Genomic DNA, 14883 nt, shown 5'->3' with positions numbered 1-14883 from the left:
CCGCACGAGAGGCTCCCTGAGATCCTCGTCGTGCCTCGGGAGAAAACCCCCACGGGCGCCGCAGCTCGAGGAAACCCCTGAGACGCCCCCGTCCTCGCGAGCTGAGGGCCTTCTTTTCCTGCATGGCCTGGAGAGCAATCCCGGGTCGTCTCTCCAAACAGAAGAGGAGGCTGGACTCCCTTGAGGCCGCTCAGGGGGCTCCAAGAGACCCGCGTCGCGACTCGAGAGGAGAGCGGAGTCCTTGGCTTCCCCTCGAGACGAGGCCTGACTCCCCGGGGGAGCCTGGAATGCAACCCCGAGATCCCTGCCTTCCCTGGAGAGGAAAATTAGGTCCCGGACACACGCTTAGGTGAGGTCTCTTAGGCCCTGCAGTGACTCGAGCGCCACCCCCAGCGTTCCCTCGCAACCCGAGGGGAAGATTGGGCTTCCCAGGGCCAACCCAAGGGGAAGGCTGAGATCCCCGTCGTAACTCGAGAATGCCGCCGCAACTCGAGAAAAACCACGTGGTTCCCACCGCTTGGCAAGATGAGGCCCTTGCCCGCGACGGCGTCTCAAGGGAAGTCCCCTGTTCCGCCCTGAAGGGCGAGACGGTCCCTGACAGCCTTCCTGCGACCCCCAGAAGTCCCCCGACACGCCGGGTTCCCCCGAGGGGAACACCGAGGGTCCCGGCACCGCTTCCTCTGAGCCCCTTCTCCCCTCCTGATCGCGACAGGAGAGGCGATTCCCCTGCGTGGTCTGGAAGGGGTTCCCGGCCTTCCCGGCGCACCTCAGGATGAGGCCGGTCTCACGAGGAAATTCGAGACGAGCCACGTGGGTGGGGCCACAGGCCGAACGCCCCCGATTCCCCGGTCCGCTCTTGAGAAGGACCCGAGGCCCGGACCCCTCTTCGAAGGCAACCCTGTGGGTGAAGGCACAACACGAAGGGGCACTGCCACCCCCGTGCATCGTCCGCAAAGACCCGCGGGTTCCACACACAGCTCGACGAGGGGCCTGAGACCCCCTGAGCAACTCGAGAGGCCAGCGGGGTTCCCTTCCTCAGACAAGACGAGGCCTGACTCTCCTGTCCCAACTCTGCAGGAACCCTGCGGTCGGAGTCCGAAACGCAGAGGAAGCCTGAGGTGCCTGCCTCCCCTCGAGGTGAGGCCCTCTTCCGTTGCGCCAGACCCAGCGGAGTCCCGAGGGGCCCCGCCACCTCCACAGGATCCCTCGCCTCTCAGAGGCACCCTGGGAAGTTCCCTAAGGTCCCCGGCAGAAGGCGAGGGAAACGAGGGTTTCCCGCCGCCCCCCGACAAAGACCTCGAGAGTCCTTCTTCAACGCGTCTCGAGGCCCTAGTCCCCTCCCGTGACTCGAGAGCCAGGACGCGCTCCCCCTCGCCACGCGCATGGAGACCTGACTTCCCTGGCGCCGCACGAGAGGCTCCCTGAGATCCTCGTCGTGCCTCGGGAGAAAACCCCCACGGGCGCCGCAGCTCGAGGAAACCCCTGAGACGCCCCCGTCCTCGCGAGCTGAGGGCCTTCTTTTCCTGCATGGCCTGGAGAGCAATCCCGGGTCCTCTCTCCAAACGGAAGAGGAGGCTGGACTCCCTTGAGGCCGCTCAGGGGGCTCCAAGAGACCCGCGTCGCGACTCGAGAGGAGAGCGGAGTCCTTGGCTTCCCCTCGAGACGAGGCCTGACTCCCCGGGGGAGCCTGGAATGCAACCCCGAGATCCCTGCCTTCCCTGGAGAGGAAAATTAGGTCCCGGACACACGCTTAGGTGAGGTCTCTTAGGCCCTGCAGTGACTCGAGCGCCACCCCCAGCGTTCCCTCGCAACCCGAGGGGAAGATTGGGCTTCCCAGGGCCAACCCAAGGGGAAGGCTGAGATCCCCGTCGTAACTCGAGAATGCCGCCGCAACTCGAGAAAAACCACGTGGTTCCCACCGCTTGGCAAGATGAGGCCCTTGCCCGCGACGGCGTCTCAAGGGAAGTCCCCTGTTCCGCCCTGAAGGGCGAGACGGTCCCTGACAGCCTTCCTGCGACCCCCGAAAGCCCCCCGACACGCCGGGTTCCCCCGAGGGGAACACCGAGGGTCCCGGCACCGCTTCCTCTGAGCCCCTTCTCCCCTCCTGATCGCGACAGGAGAGGCGATTCCCCTGCGTGGTCTGGAAGGGGTTCCCGGCCTTCCCGGCGCACCTCAGGATGAGGCCGGTCTCACGAGGAAATTCGAGACGAGCCACGTGGGTGGGGCCACAGGCCGAACGCCCCCGATTCCCCGGTCCGCTCTTGAGAAGGACCCGAGGCCCGGACCCCTCTTCGAAGGCAACCCTGTGGGTGAAGGCACAACACGAAGGGGCACTGCCACCCCCGTGCATCGTCCGCAAAGACCCGCGGGTTCCACACACAGCTCGACGAGGGGCCTGAGACCCCCTGAGCAACTCGAGAGGCCAGCGGGGTTCCCTTCCTCAGACAAGACGAGGCCTGACTCTCCTGTCCCAACTCTGCAGGGACCCTGCGGTCGGAGTCCGAAACGCAGAGGAAGCCTGAGGTGCCTGCCTCCCCTCGAGGTGAGGCCCTCTTCCGTTGCGCCAGACCCAGCGGAGTCCCGAGGGGCCCCGCCACCTCCACAGGATCCCTCGCCTCTCAGAGGCACCCTGGGAAGTTCCCTAAGGTCCCCGGCAGAAGGCGAGGGAAACGAGGGTTTCCCGCCGCCCCCCGACAAAGACCTCGAGAGTCCTTCTTCAACGCGTCTCGAGGCCCTAGTCCCCTCCCGTGACTCGAGAGCCAGGACGCGCTCCCCCTCGCCACGCTCATGGAGACCTGACTTCCCTGGCGCCGCACGAGAGGCTCCCTGAGATCCTCGTCGTGCCTCGGGAGAAAACCCCCACGGGCGCCGCAGCTCGAGGAAACCCCTGAGACGCCCCCGTCCTCGCGAGCTGAGGGCCTTCTTTTCCTGCATGGCCTGGAGAGCAATCCCGGGTCCTCTCTCCAAACGGAAGAGGAGGCTGGACTCCCTTGAGGCCGCTCAGGGGGCTCCAAGAGACCCGCGTCGCGACTCGAGAGGAGAGCGGAGTCCTTGGCTTCCCCTCGAGACGAGGCCTGACTCCCCGGGGGAGCCTGGAATGCAACCCCGAGATCCCTGCCTTCCCTGGAGAGGAAAATTAGGTCCCGGACACACGCTTAGGTGAGGTCTCTTAGGCCCTGCAGTGACTCGAGCGCCACCCCCAGCGTTCCCTCGCAACCCGAGGGGAAGATTGGGCTTCCCAGGGCCAACCCAAGGGGAAGGCTGAGATCCCCGTCGTAACTCGAGAATGCCGCCGCAACTCGAGAAAAACCACGTGGTTCCCACCGCTTGGCAAGATGAGGCCCTTGCCCGCGACGGCGTCTCAAGGGAAGTCCCCTGTTCCGCCCTGAAGGGCGAGACGGTCCCTGACAGCCTTCCTGCGACCCCCAGAAGTCCCCCGACACGCCGGGTTCCCCCGAGGGGAACACCGAGGGTCCCGGCACCGCTTCCTCTGAGCCCCTTCTCCCCTCCTGATCGCGACAGGAGAGGCGATTCCCCTGCGTGGTCTGGAAGGGGTTCCCGGCCTTCCCGGCGCACCTCAGGATGAGGCCGGTCTCACGAGGAAATTCGAGACGAGCCACGTGGGTGGGGCCACAGGCCGAACGCCCCCGATTCCCCGGTCCGCTCTTGAGAAGGACCCGAGGCCCGGACCCCTCTTCGAAGGCAACCCTGTGGGTGAAGGCACAACACGAAGGGGCACTGCCACCCCCGTGCATCGTCCGCAAAGACCCGCGGGTTCCACACACAGCTCGACGAGGGGCCTGAGACCCCCTGAGCAACTCGAGAGGCCAGCGGGGTTCCCTTCCTCAGACAAGACGAGGCCTGACTCTCCTGTCCCAACTCTGCAGGGACCCTGCGGTCGGAGTCCGAAACGCAGAGGAAGCCTGAGGTGCCTGCCTCCCCTCGAGGTGAGGCCCTCTTCCGTTGCGCCAGACCCAGCGGAGTCCCGAGGGGCCCCGCCACCTCCACAGGATCCCTCGCCTCTCAGAGGCACCCTGGGAAGTTCCCTAAGGTCCCCGGCAGAAGGCGAGGGAAACGAGGGTTTCCCGCCGCCCCCCGACAAAGACCTCGAGAGTCCTTCTTCAACGCGTCTCGAGGCCCTAGTCCCCTCCCGTGACTCGAGAGCCAGGACGGGCTACCCCTCGCCACGCGCATGGAGACCTGACTTCCCTGGCGCCGCACGAGAGGCTCCCTGAGATCCTCGTCGTGCCTCGGGAGAAAACCCCCACGGGCGCCGCAGCTCGAGGAAACCCCTGAGACGCCCCCGTCCTCGCGAGCTGAGGGCCTTCTTTTCCTGCATGGCCTGGAGAGCAATCCCGGGTCCTCTCTCCAAACGGAAGAGGAGGCTGGACTCCCTTGAGGCCGCTCAGGGGGCTCCAAGAGACCCGCGTCGCGACTCGAGAGGAGAGCGGAGTCCTTGGCTTCCCCTCGAGACGAGGCCTGACTCCCCGGGGGAGCCTGGAATGCAACCCCGAGATCCCTGCCTTCCCTGGAGAGGAAAATTAGGTCCCGGACACACGCTTAGGTGAGGTCTCTTAGGCCCTGCAGTGACTCGAGCGCCACCCCCAGCTTTCCCTCGCAACCCGAGGGGAAGATTGGGCTTCCCAGGGCCAACCCAAGGGGAAGGCTGAGATCCCCGTCGTAACTCGAGAATGCCGCCGCAACTCGAGAAAAACCACGTGGTTCCCACCGCTTGGCAAGATGAGGCCCTTGCCCGCGACGGCGTCTCAAGGGAAGTCCCCTGTTCCGCCCTGAAGGGCGAGACGGTCCCTGACAGCCTTCCTGCGACCCCCGAAAGTCCCCCGACACGCCGGGTTCCCCCGAGGGGAACACCGAGGGTCCCGGCACCGCTTCCTCTGAGCCCCTTCTCCCCTCCTGATCGCGACAGGAGAGGCGATTCCCCTGCGTGGTCTGGAAGGGGTTCCCGGCCTTCCCGGCGCACCTCAGGATGAGGCCGGTCTCACGAGGAAATTCGAGACGAGCCACGTGGGTGGGGCCACAGGCCGAACGCCCCCGATTCCCCGGTCCGCTCTTGAGAAGGACCCGAGGCCCGGACCCCTCTTCGAAGGCAACCCTGTGGGTGAAGGCACAACACGAAGGGGCACTGCCACCCCTGTGCATCGTCCGCAAAGACCCGCGGGTTCCACACACAGCTCGACGAGGGGCCTGAGACCCCCTGAGCAACTCGAGAGGCCAGCGGGGTTCCCTTCCTCAGACAAGACGAGGCCTGACTCTCCTGTCCCAACTCTGCAGGGACCCTGCGGTCGGAGTCCGAAACGCAGAGGAAGCCTGAGGTGCCTGCCTCCCCTCGAGGTGAGGCCCTCTTCCGTTGCGCCAGACCCAGCGGAGTCCCGAGGGGCCCCGCCACCTCCACAGGATCCCTCGCCTCTCAGAGGCACCCTGGGAAGTTCCCTAAGGTCCCCGGCAGAAGGCGAGGGAAACGAGGGTTTCCCGCCGCCCCCCGACAAAGACCTCGAGAGTCCTTCTTCAACGCGTCTCGAGGCCCTAGTCCCCTCCCGTGACTCGAGAGCCAGGACGCGCTCCCCCTCGCCACGCGCATGGAGACCTGACTCCCCTGGCGCCGCACGAGAGGCTCCCTGAGATCCTCGTCGTGCCTCGGGAGAAAACCCCCACGGGCGCCGCAGCTCGAGGAAACCCCTGAGACGCCCCCGTCCTCGCGAGCTGAGGGCCTTCTTTTCCTGCATGGCCTGGAGAGCAATCCCGGGTCGTCTCTCCAAACGGAAGAGGAGGCTGGACTCCCTTGAGGCCGCTCAGGGGGCTCCAAGAGACCCGCGTCGCGACTCGAGAGGAGAGCGGAGTCCTTGGCTTCCCCTCGAGACGAGGCCTGACTCCCCGGGGGAGCCTGGAATGCAACCCCGAGATCCCTGCCTTCCCTGGAGAGGAAAATTAGGTCCCGGACACACGCTTAGGTGAGGTCTCTTAGGCCCTGCAGTGACTCGAGCGCCACCCCCAGCGTTCCCTCGCAACCCGAGGGGAAGATTGGGCTTCCCAGGGCCAACCCAAGGGGAAGGCTGAGATCCCCGTCGTAACTCGAGAATGCCGCCGCAACTCGAGAAAAACCACGTGGTTCCCACCGCTTGGCAAGATGAGGCCCTTGCCCGCGACGGCGTCTCAAGGGAAGTCCCCTGTTCCGCCCTGAAGGGCGAGACGGTCCCTGACAGCCTTCCTGCGACCCCCAGAAGTCCCCCGACACGCCGGGTTCCCCCGAGGGGAACACCGAGGGTCCCGGCACCGCTTCCTCTGAGCCCCTTCTCCCCTCCTGATCGCGACAGGAGAGGCGATTCCCCTGCGTGGTCTGGAAGGGGTTCCCGGCCTTCCCGGCGCACCTCAGGATGAGGCCGGTCTCACGAGGAAATTCGAGACGAGCCACGTGGGTGGGGCCACAGGCCGAACGCCCCCGATTCCCCGGTCCGCTCTTGAGAAGGACCCGAGGCCCGGACCCCTCTTCGAAGGCAACCCTGTGGGTGAAGGCACAACACGAAGGGGCACTGCCACCCCCGTGCATCGTCCGCAAAGACCCGCGGGTTCCACACACAGCTCGACGAGGGGCCTGAGACCCCCTGAGCAACTCGAGAGGACAGCGGGGTTCCCTTCCTCAGACAAGACGAGGCCTGACTCTCCTGTCCCAACTCTGCAGGGACCCTGCGGTCGGAGTCCGAAACGCAGAGGAAGCCTGAGGTGCCTGCCTCCCCTCGAGGTGAGGCCCTCTTCCGTTGCGCCAGACCCAGCGGAGTCCCGAGGGGCCCCGCCACCTCCACAGGATCCCTCGCCTCTCAGAGGCACCCTGGGAAGTTCCCTAAGGTCCCCGGCAGAAGGCGAGGGAAACGAGGGTTTCCCGCCGCCCCCCGACAAAGACCTCGAGAGTCCTTCTTCAACGCGTCTCGAGGCCCTAGTCCCCTCCCGTGACTCGAGAGCCAGGACGCGCTCCCCCTCGCCACGCGCATGGAGACCTGACTTCCCTGGCGCCGCACGAGAGGCTCCCTGAGATCCTCGTCGTGCCTCGGGAGAAAACCCCCACGGGCGCCGCAGCTCGAGGAAACCCCTGAGACGCCCCCGTCCTCGCGAGCTGAGGGCCTTCTTTTCCTGCATGGCCTGGAGAGCAATCCCGGGTCCTCTCTCCAAACGGAAGAGGAGGCTGGACTCCCTTGAGGCCGCTCAGGGGGCTCCAAGAGACCCGCGTCGCGACTCGAGAGGAGAGCGGAGTCCTTGGCTTCCCCTCGAGACGAGGCCTGACTCCCCGGGGGAGCCTGGAATGCAACCCCGAGATCCCTGCCTTCCCTGGAGAGGAAAATTAGGTCCCGGACACACGCTTAGGTGAGGTCTCTTAGGCCCTGCAGTGACTCGAGCGCCACCCCCAGCTTTCCCTCGCAACCCGAGGGGAAGATTGGGCTTCCCAGGGCCAACCCAAGGGGAAGGCTGAGATCCCCGTCGTAACTCGAGAATGCCGCCGCAACTCGAGAAAAACCACGTGGTTCCCACCGCTTGGCAAGATGAGGCCCTTGCCCGCGACGGCGTCTCAAGGGAAGTCCCCTGTTCCGCCCTGAAGGGCGAGACGGTCCCTGACAGCCTTCCTGCGACCCCCGAAAGCCCCCCGACACGCCGGGTTCCCCCGAGGGGAACACCGAGGGTCCCGGCACCGCTTCCTCTGAGCCCCTTCTCCCCTCCTGATCGCGACAGGAGAGGCGATTCCCCTGCGTGGTCTGGAAGGGGTTCCCGGCCTTCCCGGCGCACCTCAGGATGAGGCCGGTCTCACGAGGAAATTCGAGACGAGCCACGTGGGTGGGGCCACAGGCCGAACGCCCCCGATTCCCCGGTCCGCTCTTGAGAAGGACCCGAGGCCCGGACCCCTCTTCGAAGGCAACCCTGTGGGTGAAGGCACAACACGAAGGGGCACTGCCACCCCCGTGCATCGTCCGCAAAGACCCGCGGGTTCCACACACAGCTCGACGAGGGGCCTGAGACCCCCTGAGCAACTCGAGAGGCCAGCGGGGTTCCCTTCCTCAGACAAGACGAGGCCTGACTCTCCTGTCCCAACTCTGCAGGGACCCTGCGGTCGGAGTCCGAAACGCAGAGGAAGCCTGAGGTGCCTGCCTCCCCTCGAGGTGAGGCCCTCTTCCGTTGCGCCAGACCCAGCGGAGTCCCGAGGGGCCCCGCCACCTCCACAGGATCCCTCGCCTCTCAGAGGCACCCTGGGAAGTTCCCTAAGGTCCCCGGCAGAAGGCGAGGGAAACGAGGGTTTCCCGCCGCCCCCCGACAAAGACCTCGAGAGTCCTTCTTCAACGCGTCTCGAGGCCCTAGTCCCCTCCCGTGACTCGAGAGCCAGGACGCGCTCCCCCTCGCCACGCTCATGGAGACCTGACTTCCCTGGCGCCGCACGAGAGGCTCCCTGAGATCCTCGTCGTGCCTCGGGAGAAAACCCCCACGGGCGCCGCAGCTCGAGGAAACCCCTGAGACGCCCCCGTCCTCGCGAGCTGAGGGCCTTCTTTTCCTGCATGGCCTGGAGAGCAATCCCGGGTCCTCTCTCCAAACGGAAGAGGAGGCTGGACTCCCTTGAGGCCGCTCAGGGGGCTCCAAGAGACCCGCGTCGCGACTCGAGAGGAGAGCGGAGTCCTTGGCTTCCCCTCGAGACGAGGCCTGACTCCCCGGGGGAGCCTGGAATGCAACCCCGAGATCCCTGCCTTCCCTGGAGAGGAAAATTAGGTCCCGGACACACGCTTAGGTGAGGTCTCTTAGGCCCTGCAGTGACTCGAGCGCCACCCCCAGCGTTCCCTCGCAACCCGAGGGGAAGATTGGGCTTCCCAGGGCCAACCCAAGGGGAAGGCTGAGATCCCCGTCGTAACTCGAGAATGCCGCCGCAACTCGAGAAAAACCACGTGGTTCCCACCGCTTGGCAAGATGAGGCCCTTGCCCGCGACGGCGTCTCAAGGGAAGTCCCCTGTTCCGCCCTGAAGGGCGAGACGGTCCCTGACAGCCTTCCTGCGACCCCCAGAAGTCCCCCGACACGCCGGGTTCCCCCGAGGGGAACACCGAGGGTCCCGGCACCGCTTCCTCTGAGCCCCTTCTCCCCTCCTGATCGCGACAGGAGAGGCGATTCCCCTGCGTGGTCTGGAAGGGGTTCCCGGCCTTCCCGGCGCACCTCAGGATGAGGCCGGTCTCACGAGGAAATTCGAGACGAGCCACGTGGGTGGGGCCACAGGCCGAACGCCCCCGATTCCCCGGTCCGCTCTTGAGAAGGACCCGAGGCCCGGACCCCTCTTCGAAGGCAACCCTGTGGGTGAATGCACAACACGAAGGGGCACTGCCACCCCCGTGCATCGTCCGCAAAGACCCGCGGGTTCCACACACAGCTCGACGAGGGGCCTGAGACCCCCTGAGCAACTCGAGAGGCCAGCGGGGTTCCCTTCCTCAGACAAGACGAGGCCTGACTCTCCTGTCCCAACTCTGCAGGGACCCTGCGGTCGGAGTCCGAAACGCAGAGGAAGCCTGAGGTGCCTGCCTCCCCTCGAGGTGAGGCCCTCTTCCGTTGCGCCAGACCCAGCGGAGTCCCGAGGGGCCCCGCCACCTCCACAGGATCCCTCGCCTCTCAGAGGCACCCTGGGAAGTTCCCTAAGGTCCCCGGCAGAAGGCGAGGGAAACGAGGGTTTCCCGCCGCCCCCCGACAAAGACCTCGAGAGTCCTTCTTCAACGCGTCTCGAGGCCCTAGTCCCCTCCCGTGACTCGAGAGCCAGGACGCGCTCCCCCTCGCCACGCGCATGGAGACCTGACTTCCCTGGCGCCGCACGAGAGGCTCCCTGAGATCCTCGTCGTGCCTCGGGAGAAAACCCCCACGGGCGCCGCAGCTCGAGGAAACCCCTGAGACGCCCCCGTCCTCGCGAGCTGAGGGCCTTCTTTTCCTGCATGGCCTGGAGAGCAATCCCGGGTCCTCTCTCCAAACGGAAGAGGAGGCTGGACTCCCTTGAGGCCGCTCAGGGGGCTCCAAGAGACCCGCGTCGCGACTCGAGAGGAGAGCGGAGTCCTTGGCTTCCCCTCGAGACGAGGCCTGACTCCCCGGGGGAGCCTGGAATGCAACCCCGAGATCCCTGCCTTCCCTGGAGAGGAAAATTAGGTCCCGGACACACGCTTAGGTGAGGTCTCTTAGGCCCTGCAGTGACTCGAGCGCCACCCCCAGCGTTCCCTCGCAACCCGAGGGGAAGATTGGGCTTCCCAGGGCCAACCCAAGGGGAAGGCTGAGATCCCCGTCGTAACTCGAGAATGCCGCCGCAACTCGAGAAAAACCACGTGGTTCCCACCGCTTGGCAAGATGAGGCCCTTGCCCGCGACGGCGTCTCAAGGGAAGTCCCCTGTTCCGCCCTGAAGGGCGAGACGGTCCCTGACAGCCTTCCTGCGACCCCCAGAAGTCCCCCGACACGCCGGGTTCCCCCGAGGGGAACACCGAGGGTCCCGGCACCGCTTCCTCTGAGCCCCTTCTCCCCTCCTGATCGCGACAGGAGAGGCGATTCCCCTGCGTGGTCTGGAAGGGGTTCCCGGCCTTCCCGGCGCACCTCAGGATGAGGCCGGTCTCACGAGGAAATTCGAGACGAGCCACGTGGGTGGGGCCACAGGCCGAACGCCCCCGATTCCCCGGTCCGCTCTTGAGAAGGACCCGAGGCCCGGACCCCTCTTCGAAGGCAACCCTGTGGGTGAAGGCACAACACGAAGGGGCACTGCCACCCCCGTGCATCGTCCGCAAAGACCCGCGGGTTCCACACACAGCTCGACGAGGGGCCTGAGACCCCCTGAGCAACTCGAGAGGCCAGCGGGGTTCCCTTCCTCAGACAAGACGAGGCCTGACTCTCCTGTCCCAACTCTGCAGGGACCCTGCGGTCGGAGTCCGAAACGCAGAGGAAGCCTGAGGTGCCTGCCTCCCCTCGAGGTGAGGCCCTCTTCCGTTGCGCCAGACCCAGCGGAGTCCCGAGGGGCCCCGCCACCTCCACAGGATCCCTCGCCTCTCAGAGGCACCCTGGGAAGTTCCCTAAGGTCCCCGGCAGAAGGCGAGGGAAACGAGGGTTTCCCGCCGCCCCCCGACAAAGACCTCGAGAGTCCTTCTTCAACGCGTCTCGAGGCCCTAGTCCCCTCCCGTGACTCGAGAGCCAGGACGCGCTCCCCCTCGCCACGCGAATGGAGACCTGACTTCCCTGGCGCCGCACGAGAGGCTCCCTGAGATCCTCGTCGTGCCTCGGGAGAAAACCCCCACGGGCGCCGCAGCTCGAGGAAACCCCTGAGACGACCCGTCCTCGCAAGCTGAGGGCCTTCTTTTCCTGCATGGCCTGGAGAGCAATCCCGGGTCCTCTCTCCAAACGGAAGAGGAGGCTGGACTCCCTTGAGGCCGCTCAGGGGGCTCCAAGAGACCCGCGTCGCGACTCGAGAGGAGAGCGGAGTCCTTGGCTTCCCCTCAAGACGAGGCCTGACTCCCCGGGGGAGCCTGGAATGCAACCCCGAGATCCCTGCCTTCCCTGGAGAGGAAAATTAGGTCCCGGACACACGCTTAGGTGAGGTCTCTTAGGCCCTGCAGTGACTCGAGCGCCACCCCCAGCTTTCCCTCGCAACCCGAGGGGAAGATTGGGCTTCCCAGGGCCAACCCAAGGGGAAGGCTGAGATCCCCGTCGTAACTCGAGAATGCCGCCGCAACTCGAGAAAAACCACGTGGTTCCCACCGCTTGGCAAGATGAGGCCCTTGCCCGCGACGGCGTCTCAAGGGAAGTCCCCTGTTCCGCCCTGAAGGGCGAGACGGTCCCTGACAGCCTTCCTGCGACCCCCAAAAGTCCCCCGACACGCCGGGTTCCCCCGAGGGGAACACCGAGGGTCCCGGCACCGCTTCCTCTGAGCCCCTTCTCCCCTCCTGATCGCGACAGGAGAGGCGATTCCCCTGCGTGGTCTGGAAGGGGTTCCCGGCCTTCCCGGCGCACCTCAGGATGAGGCCGGTCTCACGAGGAAATTCGAGACGAGCCACGTGGGTGGGGCCACAGGCCGAACGCCCCCGATTCCCCGGTCCGCTCTTGAGAAGGACCCGAGGCCCGGACCCCTCTTCGAAGGCAACCCTGTGGGTGAAGGCACAACACGAAGGGGCACTGCCACCCCCGTGCATCGTCCGCAAAGACCCGCGGGTTCCACACACAGCTCGACGAGGGGCCTGAGACCCCCTGAGCAACTCGAGAGGCCAGCGGGGTTCCCTTCCTCAGACAAGACGAGGCCTGACTCTCCTGTCCCAACTCTGCAGGGACCCTGCGGTCGGAGTCCGAAACGCAGAGGAAGCCTGAGGTGCCTGCCTCCCCTCGAGGTGAGGCCCTCTTCCGTTGCGCCAGACCGAGCGGAGTCCCGAGGGGCCCCGCCACCTCCACAGGATCCCTCGCCTCTCAGAGGCACCCTGGGAAGTTCCCTAAGGTCCCCGGCAGAAGGCGAGGGACACGAGGGTTTCCCGCCGCCCCCCGACAAAGACCTCGAGAGTCCTTCTTCAACGCGTCTCGAGGCCCTAGTCCCCTCCCGTGACTCGAGAGCCAGGACGCGCTCCCCCTCGCCACGCGCATGGAGACCTGACTTCCCTGGCGCCGCACGAGAGGCTCCCTGAGATCCTCGTCGTGCCTCGGGAGAAAACCCCCACGGGCGCCGCAGCTCGAGGAAACCCCTGAGACGCCCCCGTCCTCGCGAGCTGAGGGCCTTCTTTTCCTGCATGGCCTGGAGAGCAAGCCCGGGTCCTCTCTCCAAACGGAAGAGGAGGCTGGACTCCCTTGAGGCCGCTCAGGGGGCTCCAAGAGCCCCGCGTCGCGACTCGAGAGGAGAGCGGAGTCCTTGGCTTCCCCTCGAGACGAGGCCTGACTCCCCGGGGGAGCCTGGAATGCAACCCCGAGATCCCTGCCTTCCCTGGAGAGGAAAATTAGGTCCCGGACACACGCTTAGGTGAGGTCTCTTAGGCCCTGCAGTGACTCGAGCGCCACCCCCAGCGTTCCCTCGCAACCCGAGGGGAAGATTGGGCTTCCCAGGGCCAACCCAAGGGGAAGGCTGAGATCCCCGTCGTAACTCGAGAATGCCGCCGCAACTCGAGAAAAACCACGTGGTTCCCACCGCTTGGCAAGATGAGGCCCTTGCCCGCGACGGCGTCTCAAGGGAAGTCCCCTGTTCCGCCCTGAAGGGCGAGACGGTCCCTGACAGCCTTCCTGCGACCCCCAAAAGTCCCCCGACACGCCGGGTTCCCCCGAGGGGAACACCGAGGGTCCCGGCACCGCTTCCTCTGAGCCCCTTCTCCCCTCCTGATCGCGACAGGAGAGGCGATTCCCCTGCGTGGTCTGGAAGGGGTTCCCGGCCTTCCCGGCGCACCTCAGGATGAGGCCGGTCTCACGAGGAAATTCGAGACGAGCCACGTGGGTGGGGCCACAGGCCGAACGCCCCCGATTCCCCGGTCCGCTCTTGAGAAGGACCCGAGGCCCGGACCCCTCTTCGAAGGCAACCCTGTGGGTGAAGGCACAACACGAAGGGGCACTGCCACCCCCGTGCATCGTCCGCAAAGACCCGCGGGTTCCACACACAGCTCGACGAGGGGCCTGAGACCCCCTGAGCAACTCGAGAGGCCAGCGGGGTTCCCTTCCTCAGACAAGACGAGGCCTGACTCTCCTGTCCCAACTCTGCAGGGACCCTGCGGTCGGAGTCCGAAACGCAGAGGAAGCCTGAGGTGCCTGCCTCCCCTCGAGGTGAGGCCCTCTTCCGTTGCGCCAGACCCAGCGGAGTCCCGAGGGGCCCCGCCACCTCCACAGGATCCCTCGCCTCTCAGAGGCACCCTGGGAAGTTCCCTAAGGTCCCCGGCAGAAGGCGAGGGACACGAGGGTTTCCCGCCGCCCCCCGACAAAGACCTCGAGAGTCCTTCTTCAACGCGTCTCGAGGCCCTAGTCCCCTCCCGTGACTCGAGAGCCAGGACGCGCTCCCCCTCGCCACGCGCATGGAGACCTGACTTCCCTGGCGCCGCACGAGAGGCTCCCTGAGATCCTCGTCGTGCCTCGGGAGAAAACCCCCACGGGCGCCGCAGCTCGAGGAAACCCCTGAGACGCCCCCGTCCTCGCGAGCTGAGGGCCTTCTTTTCCTGCATGGCCTGGAGAGCAAGCCCGGGTCCTCTCTCCAAACGGAAGAGGAGGCTGGACTCCCTTGAGGCCGCTCAGGGGGCTCCAAGAGACCCGCGTCGCGACTCGAGAGGAGAGCGGAGTCCTTGGCTTCCCCTCGAGACGAGGCCTGACTCCCCGGGGGAGCCTGGAATGCAACCCCGAGATCCCTGCCTTCCCTGGAGAGGAAAATTAGGTCCCGGACACACGCTTAGGTGAGGTCTCTTAGGCCCTGCAGTGACTCGAGCGCCACCCCCAGCGTTCCCTCGCAACCCGAGGGGAAGATTGGGCTTCCCAGGGCCAACCCAAGGGGAAGGCTGAGATCCCCGTCGTAACTCGAGAATGCCGCCGCAACTCGAGAAAAACCACGTGGTTCCCACCGCTTGGCAAGATGAGGCCCTTGCCCGCGACGGCGTCTCAAGGGAAGTCCCCTGTTCCGCCCTGAAGGGCGAGACGGTCCCTGACAGCCTTCCTGCGACCCCCAAAAGTCCCCCGACACGCCGGGTTCCCCCGAGGGGAACACCGAGGGTCCCGGCACCGCTTCCTCTGAGCCCCTTCTCCCCTCCTGATCGCGACAGGAGAGGCGATTCCCCTGCGTGGTCTGGAAGGGGTTCCCGGCCTTCCCGGCGCACCTCAGGATGAGGCCGGTCTCACGAGGAAATTCGAGACGAGCCACGTGGGTGGGGCCACAGGCCGAACG

The sequence above is a fragment of the Bubalus kerabau genome, unplaced genomic scaffold (assembly GCF_029407905.1).
Source record: "Bubalus kerabau isolate K-KA32 ecotype Philippines breed swamp buffalo unplaced genomic scaffold, PCC_UOA_SB_1v2 scaffold_41, whole genome shotgun sequence".
Taxonomy (NCBI): Eukaryota; Metazoa; Chordata; class Mammalia; order Artiodactyla; family Bovidae; genus Bubalus; species Bubalus kerabau.
Note: the sequence above shows the minus strand (reverse complement) of the source record.